General features: G+C 42.7%; 1 long non-coding RNA gene across 2 annotated transcripts in view; it reads right to left on the reverse strand.

Moving 5' to 3' along the window:
- Positions 1 to 254: 254 nt before the first annotated feature.
- The window catches only part of LOC116374005 (uncharacterized), a 34,684-nt gene continuing 13,096 nt past the window's right edge, over positions 255 to 21,842 (reverse strand). The window contains exons 1-3 of one of the 2 annotated variants that reach the window (XR_004209756.1): positions 6,397 to 6,512; positions 1,787 to 1,957; positions 255 to 1,616 (exon numbers count right to left, since the gene is read on the reverse strand). This is a non-coding gene — a long non-coding RNA (uncharacterized LOC116374005). Of the gene's footprint in view, positions 1,617 to 1,786; positions 1,958 to 6,396; positions 6,513 to 21,842 lie in introns of those variants that run through there. The other variant, XR_004209755.1, reaches the window with a different exon arrangement.

Here is a 21,842-nt window from a genome sequence, read left to right on the forward strand (position 1 = left end):
CATTTCACTGTAAGGTCTATGTTGTATTCGGCGCATGTGACAAGTACAATTTCATTTGATTTGATTGACAATGCCCTTTAGGCGTAAGAGCTGTTTGAAAAGACTGCTTAAAATTTCAGGCTGTTTTGGTAGGATGGAGTTTAGGCCTTCCGTGGTGTTATCACCATGTGGAAAATTTGTTAAACCATGGGTGTTTTCACATATAATCTTCTTTAAAAGAACCGATCTCAGGATCTCTAAAGTGAACTCTGGGGTAGAAAAAAAAATAGCTAAATAACTCAGTTACTGTACCTTTGTATTCTCAATGCACCCTTCCCTTAATGAGGACTCAACTCTTTTGTCAGTTCACTAACTATTCTGTGATCCGAGTCCTCTTTGAATTCACATTGATATGTTTAGAAAGGAGAAACATTTATTTTTTCACTCAATGCACTCTGGGATTTTACAATGTGCTGGACAAGCCATTCCATCAGAATGCGTTATCAGACAGCTAGATACACCTACTTATATTTTGGGAGGCAATAGATTGCATTTAGTTCAAATATAAGACAAAGACAAAAATGATTGGTAACTAAATAGCAGAAGAATAACTGCAGATTACATAATGTTATACTTAAAAAATTGTACACTCAATGTAGGCTACTGCCCCTTTAAGAGCTAAAATAGATTTTGGTGTGATTCTCACCAAATATGTTGTCTTTTCACACTATTCAAACCCCACAATCGACTAAACAGCTTGAGAAGCTCTCTTAGCCTACAGATCACATATTGAAAACAAATCATTTGAACTAAAATATACTAAAATACACATATTCTGGAATTTCTAAGCATCCTTGACAATCGTTAATCAACATCAAAAAACGGCACACGTGTTTTGCTTGAACCTGTACATCATCATCATCATCATCTTCTCTCTCTTTTGGCACCAATGTGAGGGCTTATGCCAGGGGAAACAATGTTTGCAGTAATCTTGGTGTGGAGCGGGAATAATGACAAGGGAACCTGGTGAGCTTTATGTCCACATTGTCCTATTAAAGGGAACCCAAACTCAGACCCCCTCTCGAGATGGCTCTAAGTTCCGTTAGTTTCGGGGGCTCTTTTGAGGGGTTTGAGTTCCTTTGGAGTGTTCACACTGCACAAACAAATTCTACAAACTGCACTGAGTTCACAAACATTTTGCTGAAAGGGACTACGTGTAAAAACACTAAGAAAGGGAGTTCCAAATCGCTCTGCCAATAAAAGCACATTTTCAGTTTCCCCCTCTCTGCTCAGACCACTCCCAAGCAGTCCTAGCAAAATTCTTGCTTGAGAAATTGCCCTTCACTAAATATCTATTTTTGTTTATTTTTGACCATAATTGAAAACAAATCACAGTTAGGTACTCAATTGTTACCCAGAAATGATTTGATATTGAATTAAACATGACTACTAGGACCTTTAAGAGATCGTGAGGGCCTTCCTTCCTCACACCCTCTCATGGATGGCAAGGTGGACAGTATGTGTGTGATCATCAGCGCCACACTCCAGAGAGTGTAATGAGTCATGCCATGTGACAAAGCTTAACTTTGGGCATTTGGAGTTTCTTGATGTTTCCACCATCAGAGCCCATTTTCTCTCTGTGGGAGAGAAGGAAAAATGAAAATGTTAGTCTTCAAATCCTTGCTCTGTCCTCGTTTCATCCATACCCGAGGAAGGGACCTTTGATAATCTCCTCCAATACACTTTGAGACAAAATTAGCGTGCTGTGCTGTTCTGAATTTATGAAGCTATTCTATTCCATACTCACTTGAGGATTTGCTCCAAGGTCTGCGAGTCGCAGAAGAAATGGCTCCAGCCCATCTTGATGGTGCCAACGATGACGTTCTGCTTGAAGGCGTCAGAACCCAGCTCCTGTAGAGCTCCTCACAATCATTTAGAGCGATCTGGAACACACCCAGCATGAAGCACGGGATGGCACCTGAGAAGGAGGAGAAGGATATTCAGCCACACGTGGAGGACGAAGGAAGTATATTTAACAAATGCTTATTTGTTAGGCTATTAAGACCAACATAAAAAAAACATACATAAACACACACCCTTGTAAATATACACTATAAGCACTACAGCCTCCCTTGACACTCCCTCCACAAGGAATCCAAGATGCTATCGAATAATGGAACCACAATGTAAATCTCATTCTTCGAGTCCCCCGTGGACCAGCTTGGGTCAAATACTATTTGATATCATTGCAAATACTTGATCTGTAATTAATTGTGCTTGCCTGGCTTAATTGTCCAATAGAATAGTCCCAAAAAATGGATAACCTTACACATTTATCACTCCAGGCAGGCTAGAGCAAATGCTCAAAATAAATTATGTGAAAGATTTCAAATAGTATTTGAAGTGAACCCAGGTCTGAGGCTTAGAGAAGAGAACGGCTGGATGGGAGACTAATTGCCGGCAGGATAATCCGTTATGGGCATCATTACTCAGGGATGATCCATCCACAGCCATTGACTGGGATTAAAATGGCCACTAATGAATCAACCATAGTGAGAGGCACAGGCAGATCACTGCTAGCTTCCTCCAGCACCAGCATCACCTGACCACATGGAATATACAGTGCATTGAGAAAGTATTCACAACCCTTAACTTCTTTCACATTTTGTTGTTGTCACGATCGTTGAGAGATGGATTGGACCAAGGTGCAGCGTGGTTAGCGTACATTTGACTTTTATTTAAATGACACCGAAAAAACATCAAAATACAAAAACGAACGTAAAGTTACATGCAGTGCAGAAAGCAACTACACACAAACAAGATCCCACAAAACTAAAGGTAAAAAAAGGCTGCCTAAGTATGATCCCCAATCAGAGACAACGATAGACAGCTGCCTCTGATTGGGAAGCATACCCGGCCAACAAAGAAATAGAAAAACTAGAATGCCCACCCAAATCACACCCTGACCGAACCAAATAGAAAAATAAAAAGGCTCTAAGGTCAGGGCGTGACAGTACCCCCCCCCACCCCCCAAAGGTGCGGACTCCGGCCGGAAAACCTGACTCCATGGGGGAGGGTCCCGGTGGGCATCTAGCCTCGGTGGCAGCTCCGGATCGGGACGTAGACCCCGCTCCGCTCGCTGATCCCTCCGCTTCCGTGGAACCGGACCGCGGACCGTCGCCGGGTGTCCGGACTGGGAACTGTCGCCGGAAGCTCTGGACTGGAAACTGTCGCCGGAAGCTCTGGACTGGAAATTGTCGCCGGAAGCTTGATGCGTGGGGCCGGTACAGGTGGCACCGGGCTGGTGACATGCACCTCAGGGCGAGTGCGGGGAGGAGGCACAGGACGTACTGAACTGAGGAGGCGCACTGGAGGCCTGATGCGTGGGACCGGTACAGGTGGCACCGGGCTGGTGACACGCACCTCAGGGCGAGTGCGGGGAGGTAGAACAGGACGTACTAGGCTGTGGAGGCGTACATCAGGGCGAGTGCGGGGAGCAGGCACAGGACGTACCGGACTGGGGACACGTACTTCAGGAGTACGAGGAGGAGACACAGGACGTACCGGACTGGGGAGGCGCACTGGAGACCTGATGCGTGGGACCGGCACAGATTGCACCGGACTGGTGACAGGCTCCTCCAAACGCCTACGTTGCTGCATACTCCTCGCCAACTCCATTCTCCGGTATCCCTCCTCGCACTGTTCTATTGAATCCCAGGCAGGCTCTGGCACGCTCCCTGGGTCGGCTGACCACCTCTCTACCTCCTCCCAGGTTGTCTCTGGTTCACACCTTGGCACTGCCGACCACCCAGTGTACCCCCATTTGTGCCCCCTCCCAAAAGAAATTGGGCTGTCCTTGTGGCCGCGAACCTCGGTGTCGTCGCTGTTGCTCCTTCACTGCCTCCGCCTGCTTCCATGGCAGGCTTCTGTCTCCTGCCATGATTTGGTCCCACGTCTAGGATGTCTTCCACTCCTCCTGGGCATGCTGCTTGGTCCGTGGGTGGTGGGATCTTCTGTCACGATCGTTTCGAGATGGATTGAACCAAGGTGCAGTTGTGTTACAGCCTGAATTTAAAATGTATTACAATTAGATATTTTTGTCTCTGGCCTACACACAATATTTAGAAATGTTTACAAATTAATTACAAATGAAAAGCTGAGTCAATAAGTATTCAACACTTTTGTTATGGCAAGCCTAAATAAGTTCAGGACTAAAAATGTGCATAACAAGTCACAGAAAAAGTTGTATGATTCACTCTGTATGCAATAATAGTGTTTAACATGATTTATGAATGACTACCTCAACTCTGTACCTCACACAAACAATTATTTGTAAGGTCCCTCAGTTGAGCAGTGAATTTCAAACACAGATTCAACCACAAAGACCTGGGAGGTTTTCTAATGCCTCACAAAGAAGTGTACCTATTGGTAGATAGCAGACATTGAACATCCCTTTCAGCAGGGTGAAGTTATTAATTATACCTTAGATGGTGTATTCATTTTTTCCTGAATACAAAGTGTTATGTTGTTTGGGGCAAATCCAATACAACACATTACTGAGCACCACTCTCTATATTTCCAAGCATAGTGGTGGCTGCATTATGTTATGGGTGTCCTTGTAATTGTTAAGGACTGGGAAGTTTTTCAGGATAAAAACATAAATAGAATTGAGCTAAGCATAGGTGAAAACCTGGTTCAGTCAGCTTTCCAACAGACACTGGGAGACAAATGCACCTCTTCAGCAGGACAATAACCTAAAAAACAAGGCAAATCTTAACTGGAGTGGCTTACCAAGACGACATTTTGGACTTATAGTTTGGACTTAAATCGTCTTGGAAATCTATGGCAAGACTTGAAAATGGTTGTCTAGCAATGATCAACAACCAACTTGACAGAACTTGAAGAATTCAACAACAAAAAAAGTGCAAATGTTGTACAATCCAGGTGTGCAAAGCTCATAAAGACCCAGAAAGAGTCACATCTGTAAATTGCTGCCAAAGGTGATTCTAACATGTATTAACTTAACTTATGCAAATGAGATATTACTGTATTTAATGTTCAATACATTTGCAAAAATGTCTATGAACATATTCCCACTCTGTTATTATGGGTTATTGTGTGTAGATAGGCGAGACTATTTGTTTGTGTATCCATTTGGAACTCAGGCTGTAACACGACAAAATGTGAAATAAGTCAAGGGGTGTGAAAACTTTCTGAAGGCACCGTATATGACACGCCTGCATCATCTTGTCCTGAGACAAAATGTTACTCTGATTCTCCAGTAGCCTTTCCTCCGTTTCTCACTAGTTGTCAGACCCCTACTGCTACCTGCTCTAAAATACCAAACCTATCTACTCCCAGCAGCTCCTTCCTAATCCAACACACAACCCAATTCCAAAACCAGCTGGAATTCCCCAAATCTGTTTCTGCCTTCCTGCTCCACTCCCTCTGGGGCCCAATCCCTTCTTTGGGAGATGAGAGAGAGGATGCCCCTGGGTTGGCGGCCGCTGCTGCCAGCCACCATCCCAGAAAAGAGACCCTTGTCCCGAAACTGTCATGACAGGGTGTACCCAGACCAGCGTGACCAAAGTGGGCAGCCGCCACCAGATGTGGTGGTCCAGATGTGTCCGTCCTTAATGTTAATGTTAATGTGTGCACTTCACTTAGCCTATCTGGTGGAAGGGGATTACCCTGTCCATTGACTGCAGCACACACTTGCCAGCTGTCTCTCTCACACACACACACACACACACTGGCCGGCCATCTGAGCGCTAAGGGCTAGACTGGCTACTTTCAACTGGAGAGGTTTAAGGAAATGGATATGAAAGAGGGGAATAGGGGCAGAGGGGCAGGCAGGCAGAGAGAGAGAGCATGTCTGGGTCAGATGTGGAAGTTCTGCGGCAGCTTCTTTGCGAGTCGCTGGTGGGGAAAGCATTAGTTATCTTTCGACTGTGATAAAGAGACATGGCCAGGATATTGAGGAGAGAAGAGAGGCAGGGAGTTATGGTAAACAGCACCACAATGTGGTGGTTTAGCCTAAGATCCTAGAATATTAGACAGACTAGACCGACAGACAAAACACGACATGATAGCCTGCAGTCTGCATGTCGTTGGACTTATAGGGATTTCCTACTTCCTTTTACTTGAAAACTCTAGTATAAACTGGAGACCATTGTAATCAAGTCTCAAATAAGAAAAGAGATCTGTTGAATTGAGAGCATGCCCAAAACAGTACAAAAGGAAAGGATAAATAGACCAAAGATTTGACATCCATTTGCCCTACAGGCCCCATAATGTTCCATTATAACCTGTGGCCTGGCGTACAATGCACAGATTAGAGAGCAGGGCTAAGGGCCGAGGCCAGTACAGGAACCAGTGGTAGAAAAAGTACCCAATTGTTATTAAAAGTAAAGATACCTGTAACGGCTGTTGTCGGGAGAAGGAGAAGACCAAGGTGCAGCGTGGTAAGTATTCATAATACCTTTTAATAAATATGAATACTTGGAGAGAAAAACAACCGAACAGTTCTGCAAGGTGCAATACACAAAACATCTACCCCATGTGGGCAAGAGCTACCTAAGTATGATTCTCAATCAGAGACAACGACAGACAGCTATCCCTGATTGAGAACCGTACCCGGCCAAAAACGAAATACAAAAACATAGAAAAAAAGAACATAGAAGTCACACCCTGGCCTAACCAAAATAGAGAATAAAAAGCCTCTATGGCCAGGGAGTGACAATACCTTAATAGAAAATGACTCAAGTAAAAGTCACCCAGTCAAATACAACTTTTTAAAGGTCTAAAAGTATTAGGTTTTAATTATACTGAAGTATCAAAAGTCAAAATCATTGCAAATTCCATATATTAAGCAAACCAGATGGCACCATTTTCTAGTTGTTTTTATTTATGGATAGCTAGGGGCACACTCAGACATCATTTACAAATGAAGCGTGTGCTTAGTGAGTCCGCCAGATCAGAAGCATTAGGGATGACCAGGGATGTTCTCTTGATAAGTGCTTGAATTTGTCACATTGGCATGAACGATTCGGGAGACAGGCGCAGGAATGCGTAATAGTATTTTTTTTTATTAAGCCTAAATTACAGCATGCCGTGTAAAGGCACAGGGACGAAGACCAAACAAACACGTAACAAAACACAGGGTAGAAACCCAAACAAAAGAGCGAGGAGTACCTCGAATAAATAACACAAGCTCACAATGATTAACACACGGGACGAGACCCATAATCAACTGCGCAATCCACAACGGCATAAAAGCCATAACACACAGCACAGGTACTCACACGCTCCAACTGACATTGTAACAATAATCAACAGCCCAATGGAAACCAAAGGGAACACTTATACAAGTACTAATCAGTGGGAATAGGGGACAGGTGTGCATAATGGAAGTTCTGGAGGGATCCGTGACAGAATTCAACCATTTTCCTGTCCTTCCAAGCATTCAAAATGTAAGTACTTTTAGGTGTAAGGGATAATGTATGCAGTAAAAAGTACGTTATTTTCTTTAGGAATGTAGTGAAGTAATAAAAATAGTAAGGTACAGATACAAAAAATACAAAAAAGACTTTGTACTTTAAAGTATTTTTACATCACTGACAGAAACTGGGTCACCCATGGGTGTGAAATAGGTTCAGCCAAGTACTGTAGTGACTGGGAGGCTCTGTTTAGGTTAATCCACCCTCCCTTACTGCAGGCCAAGCTGACCTCACAAACAGGCATGTGGGTCTTTCTATAAATAAAAGAGGCCAACGTGTGACATAAGGGTCACATTTTCAAAATGGTTTGATACACATTTAAAATATGATTTTCTTGCAGATTCACACGTGTGATTACAGGAATAAAAGTATAGGTAGGCACAACGAGACCATAACTCCACCTAGCAACAAAACATCTACTGCACGTTATTGAAAATGTCACAAGAAGCATAGACACTGCATGTTTCTTTGTCATGGTTAGTTGCCAGGTCTTTTTGTGCTTCTCTATCATTTACAGCCATGCTAAATGTTCCTAAAGAATGAAAAAGATAAGCAACAGCATGTCTATATATGTTAATAGTTCATAAAATAATATAACACAATAATTGTAACGTAATTCCTCTTCTTCAGAGGAGTAGCAAGGATCAGACCAATGTGCAGCGTGCTAAGTGTCCATAAAGATATATTTAATAAAAATCAACAGAGCACTGAACAAAAGAACAAACAACCGAAACAGTCCCTTATGGTGAAAACACTAACACAGGACACAACCACCCACAAAACACAATAGAAAACAGGCTACCTAAATATGGCTCAGAGACAACGACTGACACCTGCCTCTGATTGAGAACCACATTAGGCCTAACACATAGAAATATAACAGAACAAAACATAGAAAAACAACATAGAATGCCCACCCCAACTCATGCCCTGACCAACTAAAATAAAGACATAAAAAAGGAACTAAGGTCAGAACGTGACAGTACCCCCCCACCCCCAAAGGCGCGGACTCCGGCCGCAAAACCTGAACCTATAGGGGAGGGTCTGGGTGGGCATTTACCGCGGTGGCGGCTCTGGAGCGGGACGTGGACCCCACCATAGTCTCGGCCCACTTATGTGGCACCTTAGGAGTGGGGACCCTCGCCACCGACCCCGGATTGGGGACCCTAGCAACGGGTCCCGAATGGACGGGAGACTCCGGCAGCTCCGGAGTGACGGACGGGAGACTCCGGCAGCTCCTGAGTGACGGACGGGAGACTCCGGCAGCTCCGGAGTGACGGACGGGAGACTCCGGCAGCTCCGGAGTGACGGACGGGAGACTCCGGCAGCTCCGGAGTGACGGACGGGAGACTCCGGCAGCTCCGGAGTGACGGACGGGAGACTCCGGCAGCTCCGGAGTGACGGACGGGAGACTCCGGCAGCTCCGGAGTGACGGACGGGAGACTCCGGCAGCTCCGGAGTGACGGACGGGAGACTCCGGCAGCTCAGGAGTGACGGACGGGAGACTCCGGCAGCTCAGGAGTGACGGACGGGAGACTCCGGCAGCTCAGGAGTGACGGACGGGAGACTCCGGCAGCTCAGGAGTGACGGACAGGAGCACCTGTAGGGAGACGGGGAGACAGCCTGGTGCGGGGGGCTGCCACCGGAGGGCTGGTGCGTGGAGGAGGCACTGGATAAACCGGACCGTTTTATTTCACCTTTATTTAACCAGGTAGGCTAGTTGAGAACAAGTTCTCATTTGCAACTGCGACCTGTCCAAGATAAAGCAAAGCAGTGTGAACAGACAACAGAGTTACACATGGAGTAAACAATTAACAAGTCAATAACACAGTAGAAAAAAAAGAGAGTCTATATACATTGTGTGCAAAAGGCATGAGGTAGGCGAATAATACAAATTTTGCAGATTAACACTGGAGTGATAAATGATCAGATGGTCATGTACAGGTAGAGATATTGGTGTGCAAAAGAGCAGAAAAGTAAATAAATAAAAACAGTATGGGGATGAGGTAGGTAAAAATGGGTGGGCTGTTTACCGATAGACTATGTACAGCTGCAGCGATCGGTTAGCTGCTCAGATAGCAGATGTTTGAAGTTGGTGAGGGAGATAAGTCTCCAACTTCAGCAATTTTTGCAATTCGTTCCAGTCACAGGCAGCAGAGAACTGGAACGAAAGGCGGCCAAATGAGGTGTTGGCTTTAGGGATGATCAGTGAGATACACCTGCTGGAGCGCGTGCTACGGATGGGTGTTGCCATCGTGACCAGTGAACTGAGATAAGGCGGAGCTTTACCTAGCATGGACTTGTAGATGACCTGGAGCCAGTGGGTCTGGCGACGAATATGTAGCGAGGGCCAGCCGACTAGAGCATACAAGTCGCAGTGGTGGGTGGTATAAGGTGCTTTAGTGACAAAACGGATGGCACTGTGATAAACTGCATCCAGTTTGCTGAGTAGAGTGTTGGAAGCAATTTTGTAGATGACGTCGCCGAAGTCGAGGATCAGTAGGATAGTCAGTTTTACTAGGGTAAGTTTGGTGGCGTGAGTGAAGGAGGCTTTGTTGCGGAATAGAAAGCCGACTCTTGATTTGATATTCGATTGGAGATGTTTGATATGAGTCTGGAAGGAGAGTTTACAGTCTAGCCAGACACCTAGGTACTTATAGATGTCCACATATTCAAGGTCGGAACCATCCAGGGTGGTGATGCTGGTCAGGCGTGCGGGTGCAGGCAGCGAACGGTTGAAAAGCATGCATTTGGTTTTACTAGTGTTTAAGAGAAGTTGGAGGCCACGGAAGGAGTGTTGTATGGCATTGAAGCTCGTTTGGAGGTTAGATAGCACAGTGTCCAAGGACGGACCGTGGAGGCTCACTGGAGGTCTCGAGCACCCTGCACAACCCTACCTGGCTGGATATTCCCCGTAGCCAGGCCAGTGCGCAGATGTGGAAAAGACCGCACTGGGCTGTGCTGGCGAACTGGGGACACCATGCGTAGGGCTGGTGCCATGTACCCGGCCCGAGGAGATGCACTGGAGATCAGATGCGCTGAGCCGGATTCATGGCACCTGGCTCGATATCCACACTAGCCCGGCCGATACGAGGCGCTGTAACGCACCGGGCTATGCCTGTGCACCGGGGACACCGTGCGCCTCACGGCATAACACAGTGCTTGCCCGGTCCACCTCTCTCCACGGTAAGCACGGGGAGTTGGCTCAGGTCTCCTACCTGACTTAGCCACATCCCCTCCAAGAAACTTTTGGGGCTGCCTCTTGTCCAAGCTGTGCTGCCGTGCAGACTCCTCATACCACCCCCGCTCAGCTTTAGCTGCCTCCAGCTCTGCCTTGGGGCGGAAATATTCCCCAGCCTGTGCCCAGGGTCCCTTGCCTTCCAAAATCTCCTCCCATGTCCATGAGTCTTGAGATTTCTGCTGCCCATTACCACACTGCTTGGTCCTTTTTTGGTGGGTGGTTCTGTAACAGAATTCCTCTTCTTCAGAGGAGGAGTAGCAAGGATCAGACCAATGTGCAGCGTGGTAAGTGTCCATAATGATATATTTAATAAAATCAACAGAACACTGAACAAAAGAACAAAAAGAACAAACAAACAACTGAAACAGTCCCTTATGGTGAAAACACTAACACAGGATACAACCACCCAGAAAACACAATAGAAAACACGCTACCTAAATATGGCTCCCAATCAGAGACAACGACTGACACCTGCCTCTGATTGAGAAGCATACTAGGCCAAACACATAGAAATATAACAGAACAAAACATAGAAAAACAACATTGAATGCCCACCCCAACTCATGCCCTGACCAACTAAAATAAAGACATAAAAAACTAAATAAGGTCAGAACATGACAATAATAGAATACAATGTGTTCTGTCAACCAAATAATTGACAATAATAATAATTGACTGACCTTCATGTCTTAAAGTAATGGACTGTCATTTATCTTTGCTTATTTGAGCTGTTCTTGCCATAATATGGACTTGGTCTATTACCAAATAGAACCGAATCTTCTGTATACCACTCCTATCTTGTCACAACACAGCTCAAATGCAAAAAATGTTTTGTACCTTTATTTAACTAGGCAAATCAGTTAAGAACAAATTCTTATTTTCAATGATGGCCTAGGAACAGTGGGTTAACTGCCTGTTCAGGGGCAGAAGGACAGATTTGTACCTTGTCAGCTCGGGGGTTTGAACTAGTCCAACTCTCTAACCACTAGGCTACCCTGCTGCCCCATTAAAAAGGAAAGAAATTCAACGAATTAACTTTTAACAAGGCACACCTGTTAATTGAAATGCATTCCAGATAACTACCTTATTAAGCTGGTTGAATGCCAAGAGTGTGCAAAGCTTCATCAAGGCAAAGGGTGGCTACTTTGAAGAATCTTATATAAAATATATAAAATAACACTTTTTTGGTTAATACATGATTCTACATGTGTTATTTCATAGTTTTGATGTATTCACTATTATTATGCAATGTAGAAAATAGAAAATAAAAATAAAGAAAAACCCTTGAATGAGTAGATGTGTCCAAACTTTTGACTGGTACAGTCAGGTCCATAAATATTTGGACATTGACCAAGTTATTATTGATTTTAGCTGTCTTCCACAGCATATTGGAGTTGAAATTAATTAATGGATATGAGCTGAAAGTACTTCCAGCTTTAATTTGAGGGTATTTACATCCACATCAGGTGAACGGTGTAGGCATTAAAGCACCTTTTTTTTTTACACCAAAAGTAATTGGACAATTGGCTGCTCAGCTGTTCCATGGCCAGGTGTGTGTTAATACCTAATTTAGTTCATTTACAAGTAAGCAGATAAAAGGTCTAGAGTTGATTTCATTTCAAGTGTGGCATTTGCATTTGGAATCTGTTACTGTTAACCCTCAATATGAAGTCCAAAGACATCATTAGGCTGAAAAATCATTAGCAAAAACATTAGGTGTGGCCAAATCAACTATTTGGCACATTCTTAAAAAGAAAGAACACACTGGTGAGCTCAGGAACACAAAAAGGCCCAGAAGACCAACGGAAAACAACTGTGGTGGGTGACAGAATAATTATTTCCCTGGTGAAGAAAACCCCTTCACAACAGTTGCCCAGATCAAGAACACCCTACAGGAGGTAGGCGTATCTGTGTCAAAGTCAACAGTCAAGAGAAGACTTCACCAGAGTAAATACAGACGGTTTACCACAAGATGTTAACCATTGGTAAGCCTCAAAAACAGGAAGAGCAGATTAGTTAGCCAAACAACATCTAAAAAAAGCCTGTACAGTCCTAGTACAACATCCTGTGGACAGATGAGACAAAGATCAACTTGTAACAGAATGATGGGAAGAGAAGAGTATGGAGAAGGGAAGGAACTGCTCATGATCGAAGCATACCACCTCATCTGTGAAGCATGGTGGAGGTAGTGTTATGGTGTGGGCATGTATGGCTGCCAATGGAACTGGTTCCCTTGTGTTTATTGATGATGTGACTGCTGACAAAAGCAGCAGGATACATTTTGAAGTATTTAGGGCAATATTATCTTCTCAGATTCAGCCAAATGCTTCAAAACTCATTGGACGGTGCTTCACAGCGCAGATGGACAATGACCTGAAGCATACTGTGAAAGTAACCCAATGCTTTTTTAAGGAAAAAAAGTGGAATGTTCTGCAATGGTCAAGTCAATCGTCTGACCTGAATCCAATTGAGCATGCATTTCACTTGCTGAAGGCAAAACTGAAGGCAAAACGCCCCAAGAACAAGCAGGAACTGAAGACAGCTGCAGTAAAGGCAGAGCATCACCATGAAAGAAACCCAGCATCTGGTGATGTCTCTGGGTTCCAGTCATTGACTGCAAAGGATTTGCAACCAAGTATTAAAACTCACCATTTAATTTATGATCATGTTAGTTTGTCCAATTACTTTTGAGCCACTAAAATTGGGGGGACCACATATAAAAACGTGCTGTAATTCCTACACTGTTCACCCGATTTGGATGTAAATACCCTCAAATTCAAGCTGAAATTCTGCACTTTGCCCGAACAGATTTACCTAGCTCGGTGGAGACCCTAGGAACCTTAAGGCTTTAGGTGTCTATACTTCAATAGCCAAGTTAGATAACACGGAAGTTTATGAAGTAGGGCCTTGTAAACACAAATGGGAGTAATGTAGAGATCTATGGGTCTTTAGCGAAGTCCCGCCAACCTTTTGATACAGGATACAGTGATGAGTATCAAAGCTGTCGCCAGTAACAACATAACGGTGACTATGGTAGATGGCATTCAAAGGTTTACAAGTAGTAGCAGCTGCACTTTGATTAATACTATCACCATAATCAAGAACAGATAAAAAAGGTTGACTGAATAATCTGCTTCCTGCTGCTTAGAGAAAGACACAATCTGTTTCTGTAGAAAAAGCCCATTTTAAATCTTAGCTTCTTAACCAGCTCATCTATATGTTTTTTAAACATCACATCCATATCAATCCAAATGCCTAAGGATTTATATGCGGGAACATGTTCAATTGGAGAACCATCTTGTGAACGTGAGGTAATTAATCTGAAACATACTTACGTGGGTTAAAGAACAATATGAATTTTGTTTTGCCGCATTAAGCACACGTTTAAAATCAACAAGGGATTCATGCATAGCTATACAATCTGACTGTAGTTTTGGCAAGGGAAATGGATTTCAGTAGAGACAGAGAAACTATGGCCACTCCCCCACCTCTAATCTGTCTGTCAGCTCTTAACACATGACAACCCCTCAATGGGAGGTCAGGGTAGGATGTGAAGGGTATGGGAGGCAAGAGGTGACTTCATTAGGGAGAGGTCTCTGCAGGGCAACCCTGGCAAATCAGCCAGAGAGTGGCAGCACAGTGACGAAGCAGTGGCACAACAACCAGGCAGATTGTGACCTATCCAGGATACAATGCAATGTCTCAATGTGTTTACTCTGGACATCCAGCTCAGACATACATTCCTGAATAAGCTGACAGTTTCCACACCGTAAATTTGTCCGGCCTATTATCCCAAAACTGTCCAAAATAGGTGCAGCTCCTACATGGGAAGAAACGTACACCGTAGTCTCTGAAGGTGGTAGCAGCCAATATGGAAAAGTTCAGTTTACCTGTGGGGTGGAAAGTTGGAAAAAAAGATAGCTGATTCCTCTCCAACCTAAAAGTCAATCAATCCACACAGTGTGATAGTTAGATTGAATCACACAGATTGTGGGATCCCCACAGTTATAGGCAACAGGCCAGAACGCAACCACAGACTCAAATACAGTCAGCACTAGGACCCACAATGAACACAACCAAGGCCCAAAACTTGCCAGCATAACAACAGCAAGGAGAGACCGGTGATTTACTCAGTGCAATTAAATGCTGGGGCCCATCAAAACAGCAATGCAATGGAGGCCGTGTTACCAGTATGATAGCAAGGAGAGAAGCACATTGGAGGGGAAGTAGTTTCCAGTACAGGCCGGTGGAAAGCCGGGAGGGTGGCAAGCGCTACACCGGGCCGCAGGAGAGTCCAAAAGAGTACATCCAAGTGGAGTTCAAGTTTGACAGTAGTCCAAAAACATCCAAGACAAAATGTCAAGTGGAAGGATGAAAGCAGCAGTAGGCAATTGTCTGCACAGATTTTTTATATTTTTTATAATTGAGACAAAAATCCATGAAAAGGAAGGACCTCTGACCTTCTCATCCAATGGGTTTTGAGAAGGAGACGAGGAGAGAGGATGTGACAAATCAAGGAAATTAAATTGAGATTCTCCCAAGCACCGAGGAATTGAGTATTTGACAACTATTAAAGCCCCCATGCAGTTTTGGTAATTGTATTTAAATAATCTCTGTATTTTTGATAAATCACTGTGTGCTATCCTTTATTTTCCTGAGCCTTGAAATTCTCAGTCTGATTGTGTGGGTGTTAGGAAACAAATCTGAATATATTTACATACACAGCTCTGATTGGCAGTATATTCATGACAAGATATAAACACAGTCATTTGTTGACTGTATCGGACACTGTACTGCATTAATCAATCTTGTCTTCTCTTTATGCTTTGGGTCCACAGTCAGCACACAGCCTAGGGGCTTTGAGTGAGCAAGCCCTACAAACCAATCGGTTGCACTGCATACAGTTTTCATTGGCCTTGTTTCGTGTGCACCTGTCACAGGGGTCGTGTAATCTCCCTGAAGCGGTTGCGCGGCATGGTCTCTCAGAAAAAGGCCACCCCATACCTATCAAACCAAAATGACTCCACATCCATGCTGTTTCCGCCGAGTGTCCTACAGACATACAAGTGTGCAAAAACGGTTTCATTTTCTGTGCGCATGAGCAACAGTGTAATCTCTGGTGTGCTGCAACATCGGCACATCACATAAACTCATCACTCTTTTCTATCCAAACCGTGTCATCCCTCCCAGATTCCTGTCTCACCGTGGCAGTTGCGATCACCGTCTCAGTTGGCTCTGTTCTTGCGGAGAGGCTCCAAGGGGAAATTATATACAATATTTACAATTTCCATCCTTTCATAATAAAATTATTTGACTGCCCACAATTCTTCATCAAAATTACACTATTCTAAATTCAATCACCCTCTTCACCCCCCCCTCATCATTCAGTTCACTGAAGTCACATGTACCATTATCAGTTTATATTGCCCATTCATCCATTGATGACAGAATAGTATATTTTAATTTATTATGTTACTAGTTTTTGCTTAGTGGCCAGAACAATGCTGCTCCGCAAGTGGTCATGTGCTGAATGCATAGACAGCACGGATATTCTTGTAAAAATTGACATTTGGAAATAGAGCTGCACCTCTTGAATTACGAGTGTCATTTGGCGAAGGTAAGTGCAATCCAAATGTTTTACCTGCATGTGACTCTGAAGGAGGATTTGATAAAATGATGCTCCTTTCCCTGCATCTGTAAATGACTGATAGGCCCAATATTGTCACTCATCAGATTATTGTTCATTCAATCTGGTCTATAGGCGAACTCTTATTATGTGTAACAAAAATATGTGGGTATAGTTTAGGTGTAGTTTAGGTGTAGTCTCGATGGGCTGGCTGTGTAGGCTGACTGGCATCGTTTGTTTCCCGCTCATCAACTTGGATATAGTCAAGGATGTGTTTTGCATCATTCTGAAGGCCTACTGCATTTCCCTTACAATACAATGTGATTAGTAGTAGTTACAGAAAATTAGACAGTCCTGTTATAGCTTATTTTTACAAAGTCAAGCGTAACAGAGAATGCTATCAACCTGCGAGCCGCGCGGTCAAATTATTAACATGAGCACCAACCCTAATAATAGGCATAACTCAACCTCGTCTTTACACTATTGTTGTTCTAAACTAAATCAAGCTCATCGCCCTCATCATTCAGTTAGGCCTAATTTAAATTTGATTGTGAAGTAAGGTGCATAATTACTGTCCATTCCATCCATTTGTCCTTCATTCAGTGGGCTGGCATCATTTGCGTCGCTGGATAGAGTCAAGGATATGTTTTGGACAATACATGTGATTAGTAGCAGCTACAGTAAATAAAAAACAGTCCCATAACAGCTTATTTTTACAAAGTAAAACATAAAAGAGAATGGTATCAACCCCAAAGCCACGGTCAAATGATTTGCTGCTGATATATAGGCATAACACAAACTCTTCATTACACTATTGTCTTTCTAAATGAAATCATCCTCCTTACCATTCAGTTAGGCCTAATTTAAATTCAATTGTGAAGTACAGTGCACAACTATCGCCCATTCATCCATTTGTCATTAATTCAGTGAGGAGAGAGAGAGAGAGAGAGAGAGAGAGAGAGAGAGAGAGAGAGAGACGCATTAGCGTCTGGCTGGGTACTAACGTTTTACAGCACACTGCTTGGTGGTTAAGTTGGGAATACCGTAGGTGTGAAAAAAAAAGACTTTTCAGTGTCTGATTTCAAAATTCTGACAAATGAGCAGTGTAAAATATAAACACTTAAAAAGTCAGAGAAGGAGCGGGACATACTTGTTTTTCGGGGCTGGTTTTTATTTATTTACAAAATCAAACTTCAGTGGCCATTGGTATATGGCGGTTCTAGTGTTAAAGGACCAAAGAGTTGTCTGCTTCGTGTTTTCATTTTTGCCATGGAAAAAATGTCACAATACTGATATCGTCCTGGCCCTACAACCCATGTGTATGTGTGCTTGTGTGTGTGTTTTCTACTCTCCAGGGGACTGATTGCCCTTCAGACTCTGCAGAATCTGGAAGCCCTGACAGGCAAACCCATCTACCAACTGTTTGATTACATCTGTGGTGTCAGGTCCTACTTGATATCTGGGTTATAGAGTGTGTGTGACAATGTGCCTTTGAGCCATTGCCATGTCTGGAAATTTCCCTAAATTTCTCCCTACAGGAACAAACTGATCGTATGGTACAAACATTTGCTTGCTAAATAGACTATGATTTCGCTAATTGCCTCAAACAGTGCATTGTATCATGTAAAGAACACAAATGCCAATGTCTGGTAATAATGTCATTTATTTAGAAATATTTAGCATTCGTAATTATTTTGTTCTATCGCCAACTTGTTCTACTCACCACTATTTGTACTTGGTTTATCGCATTTAAAGGGTGTTTCATTGTTACGCTAAAACATTAATGTTTGTGCAAATAATGTCTTTGTTTTCATTAATGAGTTAACAATCAGCCGTTGTCATTGAGAATTTCTGTTTAAAGGTGAGAAGGGTTTATGCCAGGTTAGGGAAGGTCCATTTAGGATCCTCGTTCTCCTCATTCATGGAGGGCTGCTTGTTAGACAACATGCTGTTTGTATAACTCTGCCATATTCATCTCAGATGTGTGAGTTTATGGACATTTTGCAGTTTGTTTGAGGCATCTTGCCTTAGTCCTCGTGTGGAGGTTATTCTGCTAAAGACCATTTAAGTTTGTAGTTTTCAAAATGATATATTTGACAATTATTTTTTACAATTTTTCATTGCTTGTACATTTTGTAAATACAACCTCTGGATCCAGTCTTCTCTGATCACAGTCTTCTCATCACTTCCCTCTCTCCCTCCCCTCCAGGAGGACCTGAGCCCCAGGACCATGCCTCACGACTACCTGGCCTGATGACTCCTGGCTGTCCCCAGTCCAACTGATCAGTTTCAACTGTTCTGCCTGCAGCTATGGAACTCTGACCTGTTCACCGAACGTTCTACTTTGTCCCGCACGTGCCGTCTCAACCTCTGAATGTTTGGCTATGAAAAGCCAACTAACATCTACTCCTGAGGTGCTGACCTGTTGCATCCTCTACAACCACTGTGATTATTATTTGACCCTGCTGGTCATCTATGAACGTTTGAACATCTTGGAGAACAATCTGGCCTTAATGGCCATGTACTCTTTTAATCTTCACCCGGCAAAGCCAGAAGAGGACTGTCCACCCCTCAGTGCCTGGTTCCTCTCTAGATTTCTTCCTAGGTTACTACATCTGCATTGCTTGCTGTTTGGGGTTTTAGGCTGGGTTTCTGTATAGCACTTTGTGACAACTGCTGATGTAAAATGTGCTTTATAAATACCTTTGACTTGATCTGTTAAATAAATTCCACCTATTTTTGCACAGTCTCAACTGTTGCTGCTCCACACTACAGTAAGTAGGCTGCAGGGTCCTCTATCTTATGTGTATCTGTATGTGTGTGTGTGTGTGTGTGTGTGTGTGTGTGTGTGTGTGTGTGTGTGTGTGTGTGTGTGTGTGTGTGTGTGTGTGTGTACGTACATGGGTCTTTCTATAAACTAGGGTACCAGTGAGCATTTCTTGTAGTGAACAACTGCTTGAAGCTGTTACAAAGTCATTAATAATAATTTATCTTTTTTTTCATGTGAAAACATTAAGCTATAAAAACAGATACATTCAATATAATTAATGAGTTGAATCAAAGCCTATGTTTAAACCCTTTCTCGGGCTTGGAGTCTACCTTTCTTTCCATACATTTATGTAAGTCGCTCTGGATAAGAGCATCTACTAAATGACTAAAATGTCAATGTAAATGATACTGGTGCTTGTCATTATATCATATACTAAGCATTTAACAAATTAATTTCAGATTGTATGGAGATCTCGGAAGTGCACTGTAACCTCGTATTTCGTATCTCCCTATGTTATATAGTGAAAACAGTTTTCATGGGCACACATCCAAAATAATGTATGGATTGCAAAATCAAATGTTTTTAACAGAAATAGTCACTTTAACAAGATGAAATCAAACCAAAAATCAATACGGTCATTAAAACTTCTTAGGGCTGAGATTTCCGCTAACGGGATCGATATGACAACAGCCAGTGAAAGTGCAGGGCGCCAAATTCAAAACAACAGAAATCCCATAATTAAAATTCCTCAAACATAGAAGTATTTCACACCATTTTAAAGATATACTTCTTGTTAATCCCACCACATTGTCCGATTTCAAATAGGCTTTACAGCGAAAGCACCACAAACGCTTATGTTAGGTCTGAGCCAAGTCACAGAAAAACACCCATTTTTCCAGCCAAAGAAAGGAGTAAAAAAAATCTGAAATAGAGATAAAATGATTCACTAACCTTTGATGATCTTCATCAGATGACAATCATAGGACTTCATGTTAAACAATACATACATGTTTTGTTCGATAAAGTTCATATTTATATAAAAAGATCTCAGTATACATTGGCACATTATGTTCAGTAGTTCCAAAAACATCCAGTGATTTTGCAGAGAGCCACATCAATTTACAGAAATACTCATTATAAATGTTTATGAAAATACAAGTGTTATGCATGGAACTTTAGATACACTTCTCCTTAATGCAACCGCTGTGTAAGATTTCAAAAAAGCTTCACGGAAAAAGCAAACCATGCTATAATCTGAGTACGACGCTCAGAGACCAAACAAGCCAAAAAGATATCCGCCATATTGTGCAGTCAACATTAGTCAGAAAAAGCATTATAAATATTCACTTACCTTGATGATCTTCATCAGAATGCACTCCCAGGAATCCCAATTCCACAATAAATGTTTGTTATGTTAGATAATGTCCATCATTTATGTCCAAATAGCTACTTTTGTTAGTGTGTTTTGTAAACAAATCCAAAGTCACGAAGTGCGTTCACTAGGAGTGAAATGTCAAAAAGTTCCGTTACAGTCCGTAGAAACATGTCAAACGATGTATAGAATCAATCTTTAGGATGTTTTTAACATATATCTTCAATAATGTTCCAACCGGAGAATTCCTTTGTCTGTAGAATTGTGATGGAACAGAGCTCGCTCTCACGTGAATGAGCGTCACGAGCTCAAAGCATTCTGCCAGACCTCTGACTCATTCCCCTCTCATTTGCTCCACTTTACAGTAGAAGCATCAAACTAGGTTCTAAAGACTGTTGACATTTAGTGGAAGCCTTAGGAAGTGCAACATGACCAATATCCCACTGTATCTTCAATAGGGAATGAGTTGAAAAACGACCAACCTCAGATTTCTCACTTCCTGGTTAGATTTTGTCTCAGACTTTTGCCTGTCATATGAGTTCTGTTATACTCACAGACATCATTCAAACAGTTTTAGAAACTTCAGAGTGTTTCCTATCCAAATACACTAATAATATGCATATATTAGCAACTGGGACTGAGTAGCAGGCAGTTTACTCTGGGCACCTTATTCAGCCAAGCTACCCAATACTGCCCCCAGCCATAAGAAGTTTTAATAATTATGCATAACAGTTGATTAATGCGCATTTGATGTCTTGCTGTTTAGTTATGTGGGGAAATTATAGTGCAACATCAGCTGATTCAGGAAATGTTTTCCTGAATGACAGACAAGTGATAAAGAGCTGGTGTGATAATGCACACGATTGAACAACAGCCAAAGTAAGTCTGTATATGTTTTGATCATTTCTTTCCCGAATTAAAATGGAGCAATCGGGAACTGCTTGTTTATTCATTTTTCAAAATATAACTGCATATTAAATCAAAACACACCACTTGATATTTCAATTTTCACATGTGGGTGGGGTGAAATGTGGAATGCCTGTCATTGGTTAAGTGCACAGCCAACACACCATTATATGAATCTATTAATTCATCAATTAATAGCTCCCCATACCATGCCACTGTGCCAAGATAAAGTAAGATTTCTAAACATCTGCTTAAGATTTAGTGTGTATTGACTTATTAATGAACTGCTGTTACTGTAGTTAGGTAACTAGAATATATGAGTCAGCTAACTAACCATTGGTAATCTTATTCAATGATGCCATACAGCCAAAACAACAGTATCTATCTAGAGATATGCCCTGGCTATATTTAGTCAGTGGTTGCACATCTAACTAGCTGGAATGAATCGA

The sequence above is a fragment of the Oncorhynchus kisutch genome, linkage group LG4 (assembly GCF_002021735.2).
Source record: "Oncorhynchus kisutch isolate 150728-3 linkage group LG4, Okis_V2, whole genome shotgun sequence".
NCBI lineage: Eukaryota > Metazoa > Chordata > Actinopteri > Salmoniformes > Salmonidae > Oncorhynchus > Oncorhynchus kisutch.